Raw genomic sequence first — 12,657 nt, 5'->3', positions numbered from 1 at the left:
ATGATCCTCCAGTTAAAAGTGAATTGATAAAAAAATAAACAAGAGGGTAAGCTTTGACTATTAAGTCTCTCTGTGCACCCCTTAAACAGAGTGGTAAACAGTTGAATGAAACAAATCTTTGTTTCATGAATAATCATATCATTGGTCATTGGCCACTGTGATTTTACTAGCCTGTTTATCCTTAATTTGTTTAATTATTTAAAACCCAAGGAAAACACAACCAACCTAAGAATAATATCTTTGACTAAGTCTAGAATTCATCTACACCCTTTTTACTTTAAGAGGTAGCATTAAATCTATTTTCTAATGAAAATCTTTTTTTTTTTCCTTTTTCAAAATGAATCAACCATGACGTTTCTCAGACAAATTCTTATCTTTGGTGCCAGCATAATCTTTGATTTGTTTTATAACTGCATGAAACAATCTATTTTTAAAGAATATACTCATCATCTATAAACAAAATGACCAAACCAAGAATAAAAACTTAATCTCATACTTACTTTGATCTATATTCTCCTTGACCACATAGGTAACAGTTAAATAACAACTAATCATTAAATAATAACTAAAATAACCAAGGTGCAGCCATTCTGGGGCACAAAACAGATGAAGAAAAGAATAATGTACACTGATCTTTGTCTCATATTTTACACTCATTCATTTAGGTAACCATTTCTTTAATACTAATTTTTTTCTTTCATGAATCAAACCCACTTCAAACTAAGAGAAGGACATATGTTTAGCTTAGCTGCGTCTCACACAAACCAGTAACAACTTAATGTGTGTCTTCTTAATGGACCAACGTACTTCAGATTGAGTGAGTGAAGTAATTATATTTCAGAACTGAAGTTTCAAACTGAACTGAAACTAATTTCAGAACTGAAGTAATTATATTCCTTGTTTTATAAATATCCTCAAAGTTGGTCTGTGTTTTGACCTCTATTTTCTTTTCAATATATTTATTGATCCATTCATTTATTTGCAGATAGTATAAAGCCAGTATCTATGAACTCTGTCAACTAGATTTTCAAACATCCTGAGATGATTCCCCCAAGAGTCATACACTGTCTTTTCACCATGGACCTCAGGGGTTCCAAACATGATTGATCATAATTTTCATTCAGATGCATTCCACTCACATCATTGGCCCAGGTGTGGTCCTTCAGCATTTAATTTGAACAGTTTTTAGATGTTACAATGAACAGCCATAAATCCGCTGTCCTAACTCAACAAATGGAGTACTAACTTCCTAAATGAGTAACAGCCTAGACCATCATCAAGAGAAGAATGGGACAAACGTTAACAAGGGACATGTCAATTTTGAAATGAATGGGAAAGCTCCGTTTTGTTTTTTCTATCATTTGCGCTAAATTGTGTTAATCATGAACTTCAGCTCATAACACATTCTCATCATAGGTCTATGCATGGGGTTTAATTTTAACTACATTTATTCTTTTTTAATGATACAGTGGAAACCCACAAACTAACCACCCAAACCAAGAGCTTTATTACTCACATGGTGTGCTCCTTCCCCAGAGGCATTAGGCAAAGCTCTTCATGGGTGGAGAATAACTTAATGAGTTACAGTTGATCCATCCTGTGGAATGAAAAGATGTTGACAAATGAAAATGCCTGGATTCGGGTTTCAATTTAGTGAACACTAGGTAACCATGACAACAATTAATTGTAAACAATCATTTATACTACATTCTCATCTCTGGCTCTACGAATGAATGGACCTCCATTTTATTAAATAATGTATTCAGTTCATTTTAATAGCATAATAAGTACCCTTAAATAAACCACCCAACGTAAGAACTATGAATCTTGCAGACAAGAGACTCTGGGCCCTTTACCGACATCGATAAGAGGTTAGAACTTCATTTTGTAGAAGATGCCTATTGTGTTGAATCAGATTCATCAGGGACCTCGGCTGACAACACAGTCTTATCATTGGTCCTTTTATTACCTTCTTTGTTTATATCCTGTCTTTCCTCTTTTTCAACTGTTCGACTTGCAAAAACCAGGAGTCACTATCAGATAGGCAAGCCATCCGCATGGTGCTCTGGGTGAAAACAAATCTGCTTGCTCTATGATGGACTAAAATCCCACTACCCAAGGTATAAAGTAGTGAGAGGAACAGCCATCAAATGTATCCCATACTTTCAAACCATACACTGAATATTCTAAACACGTTCCCCCAAAGAAGACAAGAACTTGGCTATTACTCACCTTCAACCATGAAGGTCTTGATCATTACAGAATGATTAGTAGTTCATGTCCATTCTATGCAGGACAAAGAAAATAGAAAAAAAAAAGGGGGGGGGGTTGGGGTGGGGAAGGAGAAATGAATAGGCATTCTTTTATAAATTAAATTGTTAAATGAAAAGACAAAATATATCTTGTCCCCAAAAAGAGAAAAATGGAAAGGAAAAAAATTCTTTCCATTGATCCATGTTTTCCCCTTGATTGACTTGCTATTTAGGTTTTGACTAATTTACTTCATTATTTATTTCCATTTCTCTTAACAAACTAGAACTCACCACGGATCGAGAGCAAGAACACTGACTATGACTCTTGTCTAAATGACCTTACCCCAAACAGGAAACTACTCTGGGTTCCTGGTCCAGTGGTTAAGACTTCACCTTCGAATGCAAGGGGTGTGGTTCTAGGATGATATTTTAAAATGTACAACTCAACAGTTGTGTTGACTGGTTACAGCCTAATCCTTAATGTGTAATTCATACACAACTCTGGTCTTTTAAAATTTTGTGTCCAGATGTAGCCTTTTGCCCATTGTTCTATAATATACAACAGACTGGTAGCCCAAGGATGGGAACCCTGTTCACCACCTATACAGGCCTACAGGCTTCCTCTCCAGAAACTCCCTAGCCACGACATTTACCTATGAGGAGTCACTCTAGGGAGCACAAAACAAATATTAAAAAGAATAGAACAGCCTAGATTTTGACTTTGCTCTAAGACACTAATGAATGCAGAGTGAGAAAGTTTAGCTTAACCTGAAAACTTAGGGTGTGCCACTTGCTTCAGAAAGTTAACCCCCCTTTTAATCTAATTAGTTCAATGATAAATTTTTTAAACATTTTTTTAAGACTCTTTTGGACATGGACTACATTTTAAAGTCTTTAATGAATTTGTTACAATATTGCTTCTGTTGTTTAGGTTCTGACTTTTTGACTATGAGGCATGAGGAATCTTTGCTCCAGTGAAGTCTTAACCACTGAACCACCAGGGAGGTCCCTCAATATTCTTCTTACCCAAACCAGCAAGAGACAGGATTTCTGCTCTAAGAGGAACATCATCTGAGTGGAACTGGTTAAATCATAATTATTTCAAGACACGCTCATTACTGGCCCATGCTTTGTCCCTTTGAGTGACTGATTGTTATTAACTTATTCATTTATGCACTCTAATGATAAAACTGCACACGCTCAGTGTCATAGCATGAATAATACTAACACAGGCGCAGTGCGTTGCTCATTACCAAACTGATAACAGACAGTGTGCCTCTGTAATGGAATTCTGTGAGCACAATAGCTCGTGCTGCCTAACAAACTTTTATCAGTGTCCTTCTTTAATTTAAACAGTGCTTAATCTTTTATTTAATTTTATAAACATGTTTCCTAATTAGTAATAAAACAAATAACCAGTAGACCAAAGACATCCAAGAATGTGAAACTGACAATTCACGCGTCTGTCTCTGTGTGTTGCATTCTGAAAGATAAGCAATGTGAATACTAACTCCTCAAAAATAGGTTAATAATACGTGCTCCATTACGTATGCAATCCCTGCTCTGGGCCTGGCCACATTTATGCATAAATTCACTTATACTAATATAGTCATTATCCATGACCCAAAAATGCCCCAAAACAGGATAATCAAATATTTATAACAATTGTCTATAGGATCATTTTCAACAGAGCCATAGATTAGATTTCTTCTCATGGTGGACCTCAGATATGCAAAGAAGTATTATTCATCATCCTTGACTTAGACCCCACAGGTCATTAGCACAGAATCTTTGTCTTCATAGTGCAAAGTCGCTTCAATTGTGTCCGACTCTTTGTGACCCCATGGACTTAGCCGTCCAGGCCTGTCTGATGGTGGCATTCTCCAGGCAAGAAAACTGGAATAAGCTGCCATGCCCTCCTTCAGTGGATCTTCTGGACCCAGGGATCAAACCCATGCCTCTTATGTCTCCTGCACTGGCAGCGGGCTTCTATACCACTAGTGCCACCTGGAAACTCCCTTTTCTTCATTATATTCTGCCCATTGATATATTAAGTAATGACTTATAACTAAAAAGAAATATACATCAATCAGAAAAAAAAAAAATAAGAACCTTGATATCCCTAAGATCTACCTATCAAATCATTCCCCAGAAACGAGATCTGTTTCTTGAATTGACCTCAGTGCTTCATACATGGATGCCTTGACACAATTTGGCCTATCAACCCATGTTGCTGGACTACAGTTGCCCTGCTTTGATTATATTCCTTATTTCTTAACAATGCACTGACCGTGATAAACCAATCAAACCAAGACACGAACTTTAACTATGACTCACACTGGTCTCCCTGCTCCTAAGACAACACTGCATTTGAGGCCATGGCAGAACGCTAAAATCCGTGCAGGAGTGATTGTTCTGAACAGCACAAAAAAGAACAAAAAATAAAGTTTGAGACCTTCTATCTATTGGTTGTTTGCATTCCACCTTTCCTAGACACAGTCATTTAATATTCACTAGTTTACAGTATTCTTTCCAGTCAAACCTCAGAGTTCGAGACACATATTCATTGTACATGACTTACACATCACCAGCAATTATCACTGATCCAGCATTCCTTTTTAGAGTCATAGATTGTCAACAATTTGTTCCTTTTTATTGCTGAGTAGTCTTTCCCTGCATAGATATACGAGATTTCGCTTGTCTCTTCACCACCTGATGGACATTTAGACTATTTGTATGTGTGTGTGTGCGCAGTCGTGTCCGACTCTCTGAAAACCCATAGGCTACAGACCTCCAGGATTCTCTGTGCATGGAATTTTCCAGGCCAGAATACTGGAGTGGGTTGCCATTTTCTCCTCCAGGGGACATGGATTAAATATTGTCCCACTTTTGCTTCATTCATAACTGATCAAATCTCATATGCTGCCGGTCATCATTCATGATCCTTGTTAGACCCCCATTTTACTCATTTGTGTTACATTTGTATCAGTTAAATCATTCATCATGGATATTAATAAAAATCACATTATTTAAGAAAATACACAAATGAGATCCTTAAATATTCCTGAACTCTGTCTAAAGAAGCTTTTCCCATATACACTGTGTGTGTGTGTGTGTGTGTGTGCTTAGCTGCCCAGCCATGTTCAATTCTTTGTGACCCCATGGACTGTAGCCCACCAGGCTCATCTTTACTCAAACAATAAGTGAAACCAAAATAAGATCTTTGACCACTATTACTCACCACGTTCTCTTTCCTAACACAGGCAAGGGAATCTTGACCAAGACAGAACCCCAGATCAGCTCGGTGCTGAGATATTCTCCTCTCCCCACTGATGTACAGTTTCCAGTCTCCATGTATGGAGTCATTTAAGTGTTTATTAATTCATAGTAATTTTTATTTTTCTTTCAATACAATAAACATCAAACATGCAACTGACTCAGGGCAATTACTGGTTACTACTTATCACGGAAAATATGCTTAATTTAAGACATAATATATTCAGTCCATTTTATTATCTATTTCAATATATAATATTCATTTTCCTGACTAAATATTTTATTAATGAACAATGTTTCACCCTCTTCATCTTTATTCATTGATACATTTGCTAATTTATTCTGCCATTGATTCATTTGTAATTATATTTTTAAAATTCATGAGCACAAAGACCGAGAAAGAGATCACTGTATAATACCGAAATCTGTCTACAGTCATTTTAAGTATGTTGAATAGATGAGCTCTTTTGCATTGAACCTCAGACTTCTTGACACACAGAATTCATTCTATGTGAATCACACACCAGACAGCATCATTAGACAGTGACTGGTCAACTTTCTCTTCATTTGCATCTATATTTGTTTATTAATTCATTAATTAGAAAAGTGAAAGTAAAAGTCACTCAGTTCTGACCAACTTCTTGTGACCCCATGGACTATATAGTCCATGGAATTCTCCAGGTCAGAATACTGGAGTGGGTAGTCAGGCCCTCCTCCAGGGGATCTTCCCAATAATTCTATTCCTCCTCATACATTCCTGACCTTAGTTCAAAGGGTCAACTGAAGCAGAGACAATAAAGTAGAAATTTTCACGTTGGACCATCTTCCAGGCACACATATATATGACTCATACATCAACATTGGTCATAATTGATCTAATATTGCCCCCCTTTTTTCAATCATTTCTATAGCATTATTGATCAAACAATTATTTCACTAATAATAATTTTTAAAGTGATGAGTCACAAAATTTCAAGAATACTTTTTGTGCCCCTAATCTATATATAGAATTATTCTCACAATGATATATCTCATGTAAATTATCCTCAGTTTTTCTTATATACATCAATATACTGTTAACTCTATCCCATATTTATCACTAAAATAGAGCTGCATTCTCTAAATATATTTCTCACTTTTAAATGAATAACTTAAGAAAAACAGAAACCGAGAAAGCAACTTCACTATTACTCACATTAATCTCTGTATTCCTATTATGCAGAGGCAACCAGAGAGCTCGCGACGGTGGGAGATGCACCGGTTCTGAGAAGCACAGACAGTAAAATAAATTAAGACACAATCACCATTTCTGAAGAGGCATCAGTGTCTTCAATTTCATTAACGACACCTTTTGCTTTACAACATACATTCCTAACTGCACCACGTTTCCTCCTATTGTTTTTTTTTAATGAATTTATGCATATATGCCTAATGAAGTGAAAGTTGCTCAGTCATGTCCAACTCTTTGTGATCCCATGGACTGTATAGTCCATGGAATTCTCCAGGCCAGAATACTGGAGTGAGTACCTGTCCCTTCTCCAGAGGATCTTCCCAACCCAGGGATCAAACCCAGGTCTCCCTCATTGCAAGCGGATTCTTTACCAGCTGAGCCACAAGGGAAGCCCAAGAATACTGGAGTGGGTAGCCTGTCCCTTCTCCAGCGGATCTCCCCAACCCAGGAATTGAACTGGGGTCTCCTGCATTGCAGGAGGATTCTTTACCAACTGAGCTGGGACGGAAGCTAATTTCATTATTAAAAACAAATCTAAGGCTATACAAGAATATGACCAATATTGATCACAATCAATACAAGAATATGATCTTTGGATATGTCTCATATCTCTTTACAGAAGCAATTTCAACAGAGGAACAGACTAATTTTGTTCCATGTTGGACCTCGGAGTTTCAGACACATATTTTCTCATTGCCCATGACTCCTTTATCATCAGTCATCATCACTGGTCCATGACTGGATCTATTCCTCCTCATTTGTATGTTTGTACTGATTAAATTATGAATGCATTGATACAAATAAAAATAATACATGGTTCATAAAAGCTCTAGGACAAGATCAAGGATATGCCTAACATCAGTTTGCAGAATCATTTTCCACATAGACTAAACCTTTTTAATTAATAGACCTCAATCATGTTCATTATTGATTAATCAACATAGTACTTCATATTTATCATTAGGCCATGATAAACTTTTCAAAGAATTTAATATTTTCTAATAATACTATAAATACCCTTAAACAGATGATCCAGTCCAACACAATAATGTTGACTATTACTCACCTTGGTCTCACAATCTTGGTAACGGCAGAGGCTAAAATCAGCTCCAGCATCTATTCTCAAAAGGATCAAGCAGACAAGATGATAACAATGTTGAGACTTTCTCTCCGTTGATTCAGAGTTTTCACAATTCATTTGCATAGTCATTAATTTACAGGAATACTTATTTTGCTCTTAATAAACCAAATATAAACATTGTAACTTTATCAGTAAATGACGATCATCACTATTATTCCCACTCAAAGACATACACACTTGATTATTTTATTTTCCATTCCAATTTATGTCATCAGATTTCTAATACTTTTAATGAACAGTGTTTCCTTCTTTCATATTTATTCACTTATATATTTGTTTATCTTGACATTGATTTCTTAATAATAATAATAATTTTAGCTATTATTGTACACAAAGACTAAGAACATGATCCCTGTATATGCCTGGCATCTCCCTATAGGATCACTTCAAAAAAGAGGAAAGTATTAGATTTTTTGTGTTGACCTATGGTGTTCCTCATCAAAGAATCATACCACAAATCATCATTGTTTGTCCATATTTGTCCTTGTTACCTTCTTTCATGTCAACACTTCTTACTGATCATCCATTCATTATTAACTACATGAAGAAAAAGTGCTTCAGGGTCACAAAAACTTAAAACAAGGAAGGTCCTTGGCACTTTCATTTGTCTATAGAATGACTTCCCACAGAAGCTGTCATCAATTGACCTCAAAGTTTCCTATCCAGATGCATTAATATAATGTTTCATATTAACCCTACTTTTACCATGTGGCTATGGTTCACAAACATCGATTATTTTTTTATAGAATTTAAAAAATGCAGTGAAAATCTGACAGAAATGAAAACCACAAAACCACGAAGAGGACTGACTCACTTTGCTCTCCTAACCCTGAGCGCATCAAGTGCAACCGCAGAATTCATGACCACGAGGAAGGCTCACATTAGCCCACGGTGACAAGTCTAAGGAGGAGAAGATAAACCAGAAGATAAAAAAGGCATTAAGATAGCATTTTAACTAGTCTTTGAATTCCATGTTTCCTTTAGTCATTTAAGTAGGTAGTGAATTGGGATCATTTATACTTTAGTTTCTCCTAAGTAAATGAACAGTATCAATCTTGACACTGACACAGATCACAGACACAAGACATAGAGAACTTAAGCAATTTACTTATCAACAACAATGTCATCTTAGCCATAAATTTCCTGATTTACATTTGTTTTTAATGTATATTAATAGAATTTCTTGCCTAACCACTTTTCTATGGTTGAACAAAGTTTCACCAATTTCATCTTTATATATTATTTCATTGATCCAATTATAAACATAAAAAGAAAATGTATGAACATAAAACAAGATATTTGTATATGCCTGACAGGTGTCTATAGGGTCACCTGGAACAGAGGCAATGGGTCTCCATTTATGTTGGACCTCAGAGTTCCAGACACGTATTCATTGCATATGACTCATACATGCACCAAAAACCCATCATTGATCCAATGTTGTACCTACTTTCTTCATTCACTTCTATGGTGTTTATTTATGAATTCATTAATTCACTAAAAATAATTTTTAAATACCCAATTATTTGCAAAAAGCAAAAAAAAAAAACCCCAAAACCACTATTCTATGTAGAGAATCATTTTCATAACCAATATATCTCTTTCTTTATACCCTTTGTTTTTCTGTTACATGTCAATTCAGTGTTTATCACTAGGCTACTGCTGGCGATTCTTATTATATGTTACTTTTCAACAATACATTAGATGCTCTGAAAAAAAAAATCACAGAAAGGACACAAGATTTTGACTTTTACTCACACTGGTCTCTGTGCTCCTAACACAGAGATGCAAACACAGAGCTCGAGGGCGTAGGGTCTGCAAAGAACAAAACAGTCAATGATAAAAAAAAAAAAAAAAAAAAAAGTTTAAGTACAATGCCCATCGATCCTTCATTTGCACATTTCATTTACTCACATATTGAAGTATTTATAAATTATTCATAATGGATCTATTTTTCTCTTAACAAAATGAATAACAAACTTGAGACAAATCCATAATAGTATAAGTGACTCTTAATTGATATAATACTTAGTCAAAGATATACTGGTGAGCCACTTTTTCCTGACTGAGTTTCAGTATTTTCAATTTTATTAATAGTACTTCTTGCCTTGCCACCTGTTTATACTTAGACAAGGTTTCACCCTTTTTACTCATTATTTCTTAACCTTTTTCTTTACCTATTATTTACATTTCTTTATTGGTTCTAAAATTAATCTTTAACAATAATAAATATAACTCGATGAATATAATAGATGTACTGGGTATATTTCAACATCTGTCTCTAGTATGATTTAAAAGAAATACACTAGGTTTTTGTTGGACCTCAGTATCAGGACATATATTATTCATTATATAGATTCATCTGCTACCAGTCATCATCACTAGCCCAAGAAAACACCCTTTTATTTTTCATTCTCATAAACATTTGGGATTATTTGTAAATTTGCTACTAAATACACATAAATGAAAAATAAACTAAAATATCTGCAATATCTATCTCAAAAATCTTTTCCAGAGACCTCAGAGATACGTTTATAGATTAATAAAGATAATATTTCATGTCAATCTGATACTTAACATGGCATTTCCCCTTCTTTGATTGTTTGAGCAAGCTCCAAGAAATCACCAAACAGGAGATGGTGATGGACAGGGAAGCCTGGCTAGCTGCAGTGCATGGGGTTGTGAAGACTGGAACACGACCGAGCAACTGAACTACCAACTGTCCACTCAAACTAAACCATTGGCTACAACTTACATGGTCTTAACATACCTACCACACCAACGAAACCAGAGCGTAACCGTGGAAGATGCTTCCACCCGCCTAAGTGCACCCATTCTGAGGAGTATAAAGCAAAGGAGATGATAATAAAATGAGGCACTCTTTCCAACGTCTGTCTACAGAATATCTTCTCTGCTGTGAATGGACAAGCTTAATCCAATATTGGACCTCAGAGTTCCAGACACGCATTCATTGTGTATGATTCATATTGATGATGACCAGACATCATCATTGATCCAACATCGGTCCCCTTTTTTCTGCACATATTTCTTTATCTTGACTGGTTAAATAAAAATCCACTAAGAAATTTAGCAAGAACAATTCAAAAAATAAAGCAAAAAGATGCCAGGTGTACACTGAAGTATTATTACTTTAATGTATCTTTCTCAATAATACACTGTTTTCCATATATACATTCATCAGTACAATAGCTCATATATCCACATTCAACACTGATGCAGCGGCCTTCTTTACCTATAGTCAACATTTCTTTACTTATATTCAACATTCAACAATAATACAGTAAATTACTTTAATGAAAAAAAAAAAAAACAGAGCACTTCAACTATTACTCCCATTAATCTCCACCTTCCTGTTATACAGAGGCAACTCCAGAGCTTCTGTCCGTGGAAGATGCTAAATCATCGGTACTGGCTTCTTTCTGAGGAGTAGGGAACACAGACGATAATAAAAATATTGACACCTAATAACCACTGGTTCTTGTTTTCTATACTTCGTTTACTCAGTATTTAGGAATGTATTACTTTTCCTTTCTGTTCACATTCTTTTAATCTTGTTAAAACAAAAAGCTCAGTCTTTAGCTTGAAGCAGGGCTACTACACTGTCTCTTGGGCATTTCCAGATCTTCCCTGGCGGCTCAGTTGGTAGAAAGTCTGCCTGCAGGAGACCCAGGTTCAACCCCTGGCTCAGGATGATCCCCTGGGCAAGGACATGGCAACCCACTCCAGTAGTCTTGCCTGGAGAATCCCATGGACAGAAAAGCCTGGTGGGCTACAGTCTCTGGGGTCACAAAGGTCAGACATGACTGAGCGACTAATATTTTCACTTTCATGCATTTCTATCTAATCTTGGTCAAAGATGTGACCCTCACTCATTTACTGAATATGATTCAGTGTTTTCAGGGTTTATTATGGTATCTTTTGTCTCACTCAGTATGTTCCTATTTGGACAGTGCTTCACTTTCTTGCATTTGCTCAGTGGTTCCTCAGAGATCCATTAATAGTAACAAATTTAAATCTATGAAATCAAAAGAATATAACCTACCTATATTCCTGATATCGCTATAGAAACAATTTTACCAGAAGGAAGAGACTGCTGATGTTCTGGGTTGGACCTCAGAGTCTGAGACACGTTTTCATCAAATAGGACTCTTCCCATCACGATCATCATCGCTGGTCCATGATTAAGTCTCTTTTCTTTGTTCATTTCTATATTTCTTTTCCTTAAATCATTGAATAAATGGTAATATATATTAATCATTGAATGAATAAGAAGAAGAAGCATATAATAATGGTTGTTGTGTTGCGTTAGTTATTCACTCGTGTCTGACTCTTTTCAACCCCATGCATTGCAGCCCACCAGGCTCCTCTGTCCATGGGATTCTCCAGGCAAGAATACTGGAGTGGATTGCCATTTCCTTCTCCATTTAATAATGGTAATAGTTTAATAATAATAAAGATAATAATTGTGATAATAAAAATAAGTATCCCAAGAATGACACCCTTCAATACCCCTAACCTCAGTCTACAGGATTAGTTATCATTAGGAGTCTTCTCAACCAGTTTTCGACCTCTATTCTGCCCATTATCAATTATTTGAAATAATCATTCTTGAGTATTTATCATTGAACTATGGTAATTTTTTGATTGATTTAATACTTTTTTAACAATACCATGAGGACCCTCAGACAAATCACCCAATCTAAGACAACAACCCTGTCCATTGTTCACCTTAGTTT

The 12,657-nt window shown here is 35.7% G+C and overlaps 8 non-coding genes across 8 annotated transcripts; all 8 read right to left on the bottom strand.

Moving 5' to 3' along the window:
* Positions 1–2,003: 2,003 nt before the first annotated feature.
* Positions 2,004–2,149, bottom strand: LOC128067134 (small nucleolar RNA SNORA79). The gene has a single exon (XR_008201340.1). It is a non-coding gene; the product is annotated as a small nucleolar RNA SNORA79 (small nucleolar RNA).
* Positions 2,150–3,968: 1,819 nt separating this feature from the next.
* Positions 3,969–4,044, bottom strand: LOC128067124 (small nucleolar RNA SNORD113/SNORD114 family). Its single transcript, XR_008201332.1, has one exon. It is a non-coding gene; the product is annotated as a small nucleolar RNA SNORD113/SNORD114 family (small nucleolar RNA).
* Positions 4,045–4,788: 744 nt separating this feature from the next.
* Positions 4,789–4,860, bottom strand: LOC128067109 (small nucleolar RNA SNORD113/SNORD114 family). Its single transcript, XR_008201320.1, has one exon. It is a non-coding gene; the product is annotated as a small nucleolar RNA SNORD113/SNORD114 family (small nucleolar RNA).
* A 2,558-nt stretch (positions 4,861–7,418) lies between these two features.
* On the bottom strand, positions 7,419–7,494 carry LOC128067108 (small nucleolar RNA SNORD113/SNORD114 family). Its single transcript, XR_008201319.1, has one exon. It is a non-coding gene; the product is annotated as a small nucleolar RNA SNORD113/SNORD114 family (small nucleolar RNA).
* Positions 7,495–9,263: 1,769 nt separating this feature from the next.
* Positions 9,264–9,337, bottom strand: LOC128067098 (small nucleolar RNA SNORD113/SNORD114 family). The gene has a single exon (XR_008201310.1). It is a non-coding gene; the product is annotated as a small nucleolar RNA SNORD113/SNORD114 family (small nucleolar RNA).
* Positions 9,338–10,216: 879 nt separating this feature from the next.
* LOC128067119 (small nucleolar RNA SNORD113/SNORD114 family) lies at positions 10,217–10,289 on the bottom strand. The gene has a single exon (XR_008201328.1). It is a non-coding gene; the product is annotated as a small nucleolar RNA SNORD113/SNORD114 family (small nucleolar RNA).
* A 552-nt stretch (positions 10,290–10,841) lies between these two features.
* LOC128067100 (small nucleolar RNA SNORD113/SNORD114 family) lies at positions 10,842–10,918 on the bottom strand. Its single transcript, XR_008201312.1, has one exon. It is a non-coding gene; the product is annotated as a small nucleolar RNA SNORD113/SNORD114 family (small nucleolar RNA).
* Positions 10,919–12,027: 1,109 nt separating this feature from the next.
* LOC128067120 (small nucleolar RNA SNORD113/SNORD114 family) lies at positions 12,028–12,099 on the bottom strand. Its single transcript, XR_008201329.1, has one exon. It is a non-coding gene; the product is annotated as a small nucleolar RNA SNORD113/SNORD114 family (small nucleolar RNA).
* Positions 12,100–12,657: the final 558 nt, after the last annotated feature.

The sequence above is a fragment of the Budorcas taxicolor genome, chromosome 21 (assembly GCF_023091745.1).
Source record: "Budorcas taxicolor isolate Tak-1 chromosome 21, Takin1.1, whole genome shotgun sequence".
Taxonomy (NCBI): Eukaryota; Metazoa; Chordata; class Mammalia; order Artiodactyla; family Bovidae; genus Budorcas; species Budorcas taxicolor.
The sequence above is the reverse complement of the archived record's forward strand: the minus strand, read 5'-3'. Positions and strand labels throughout refer to the sequence as shown.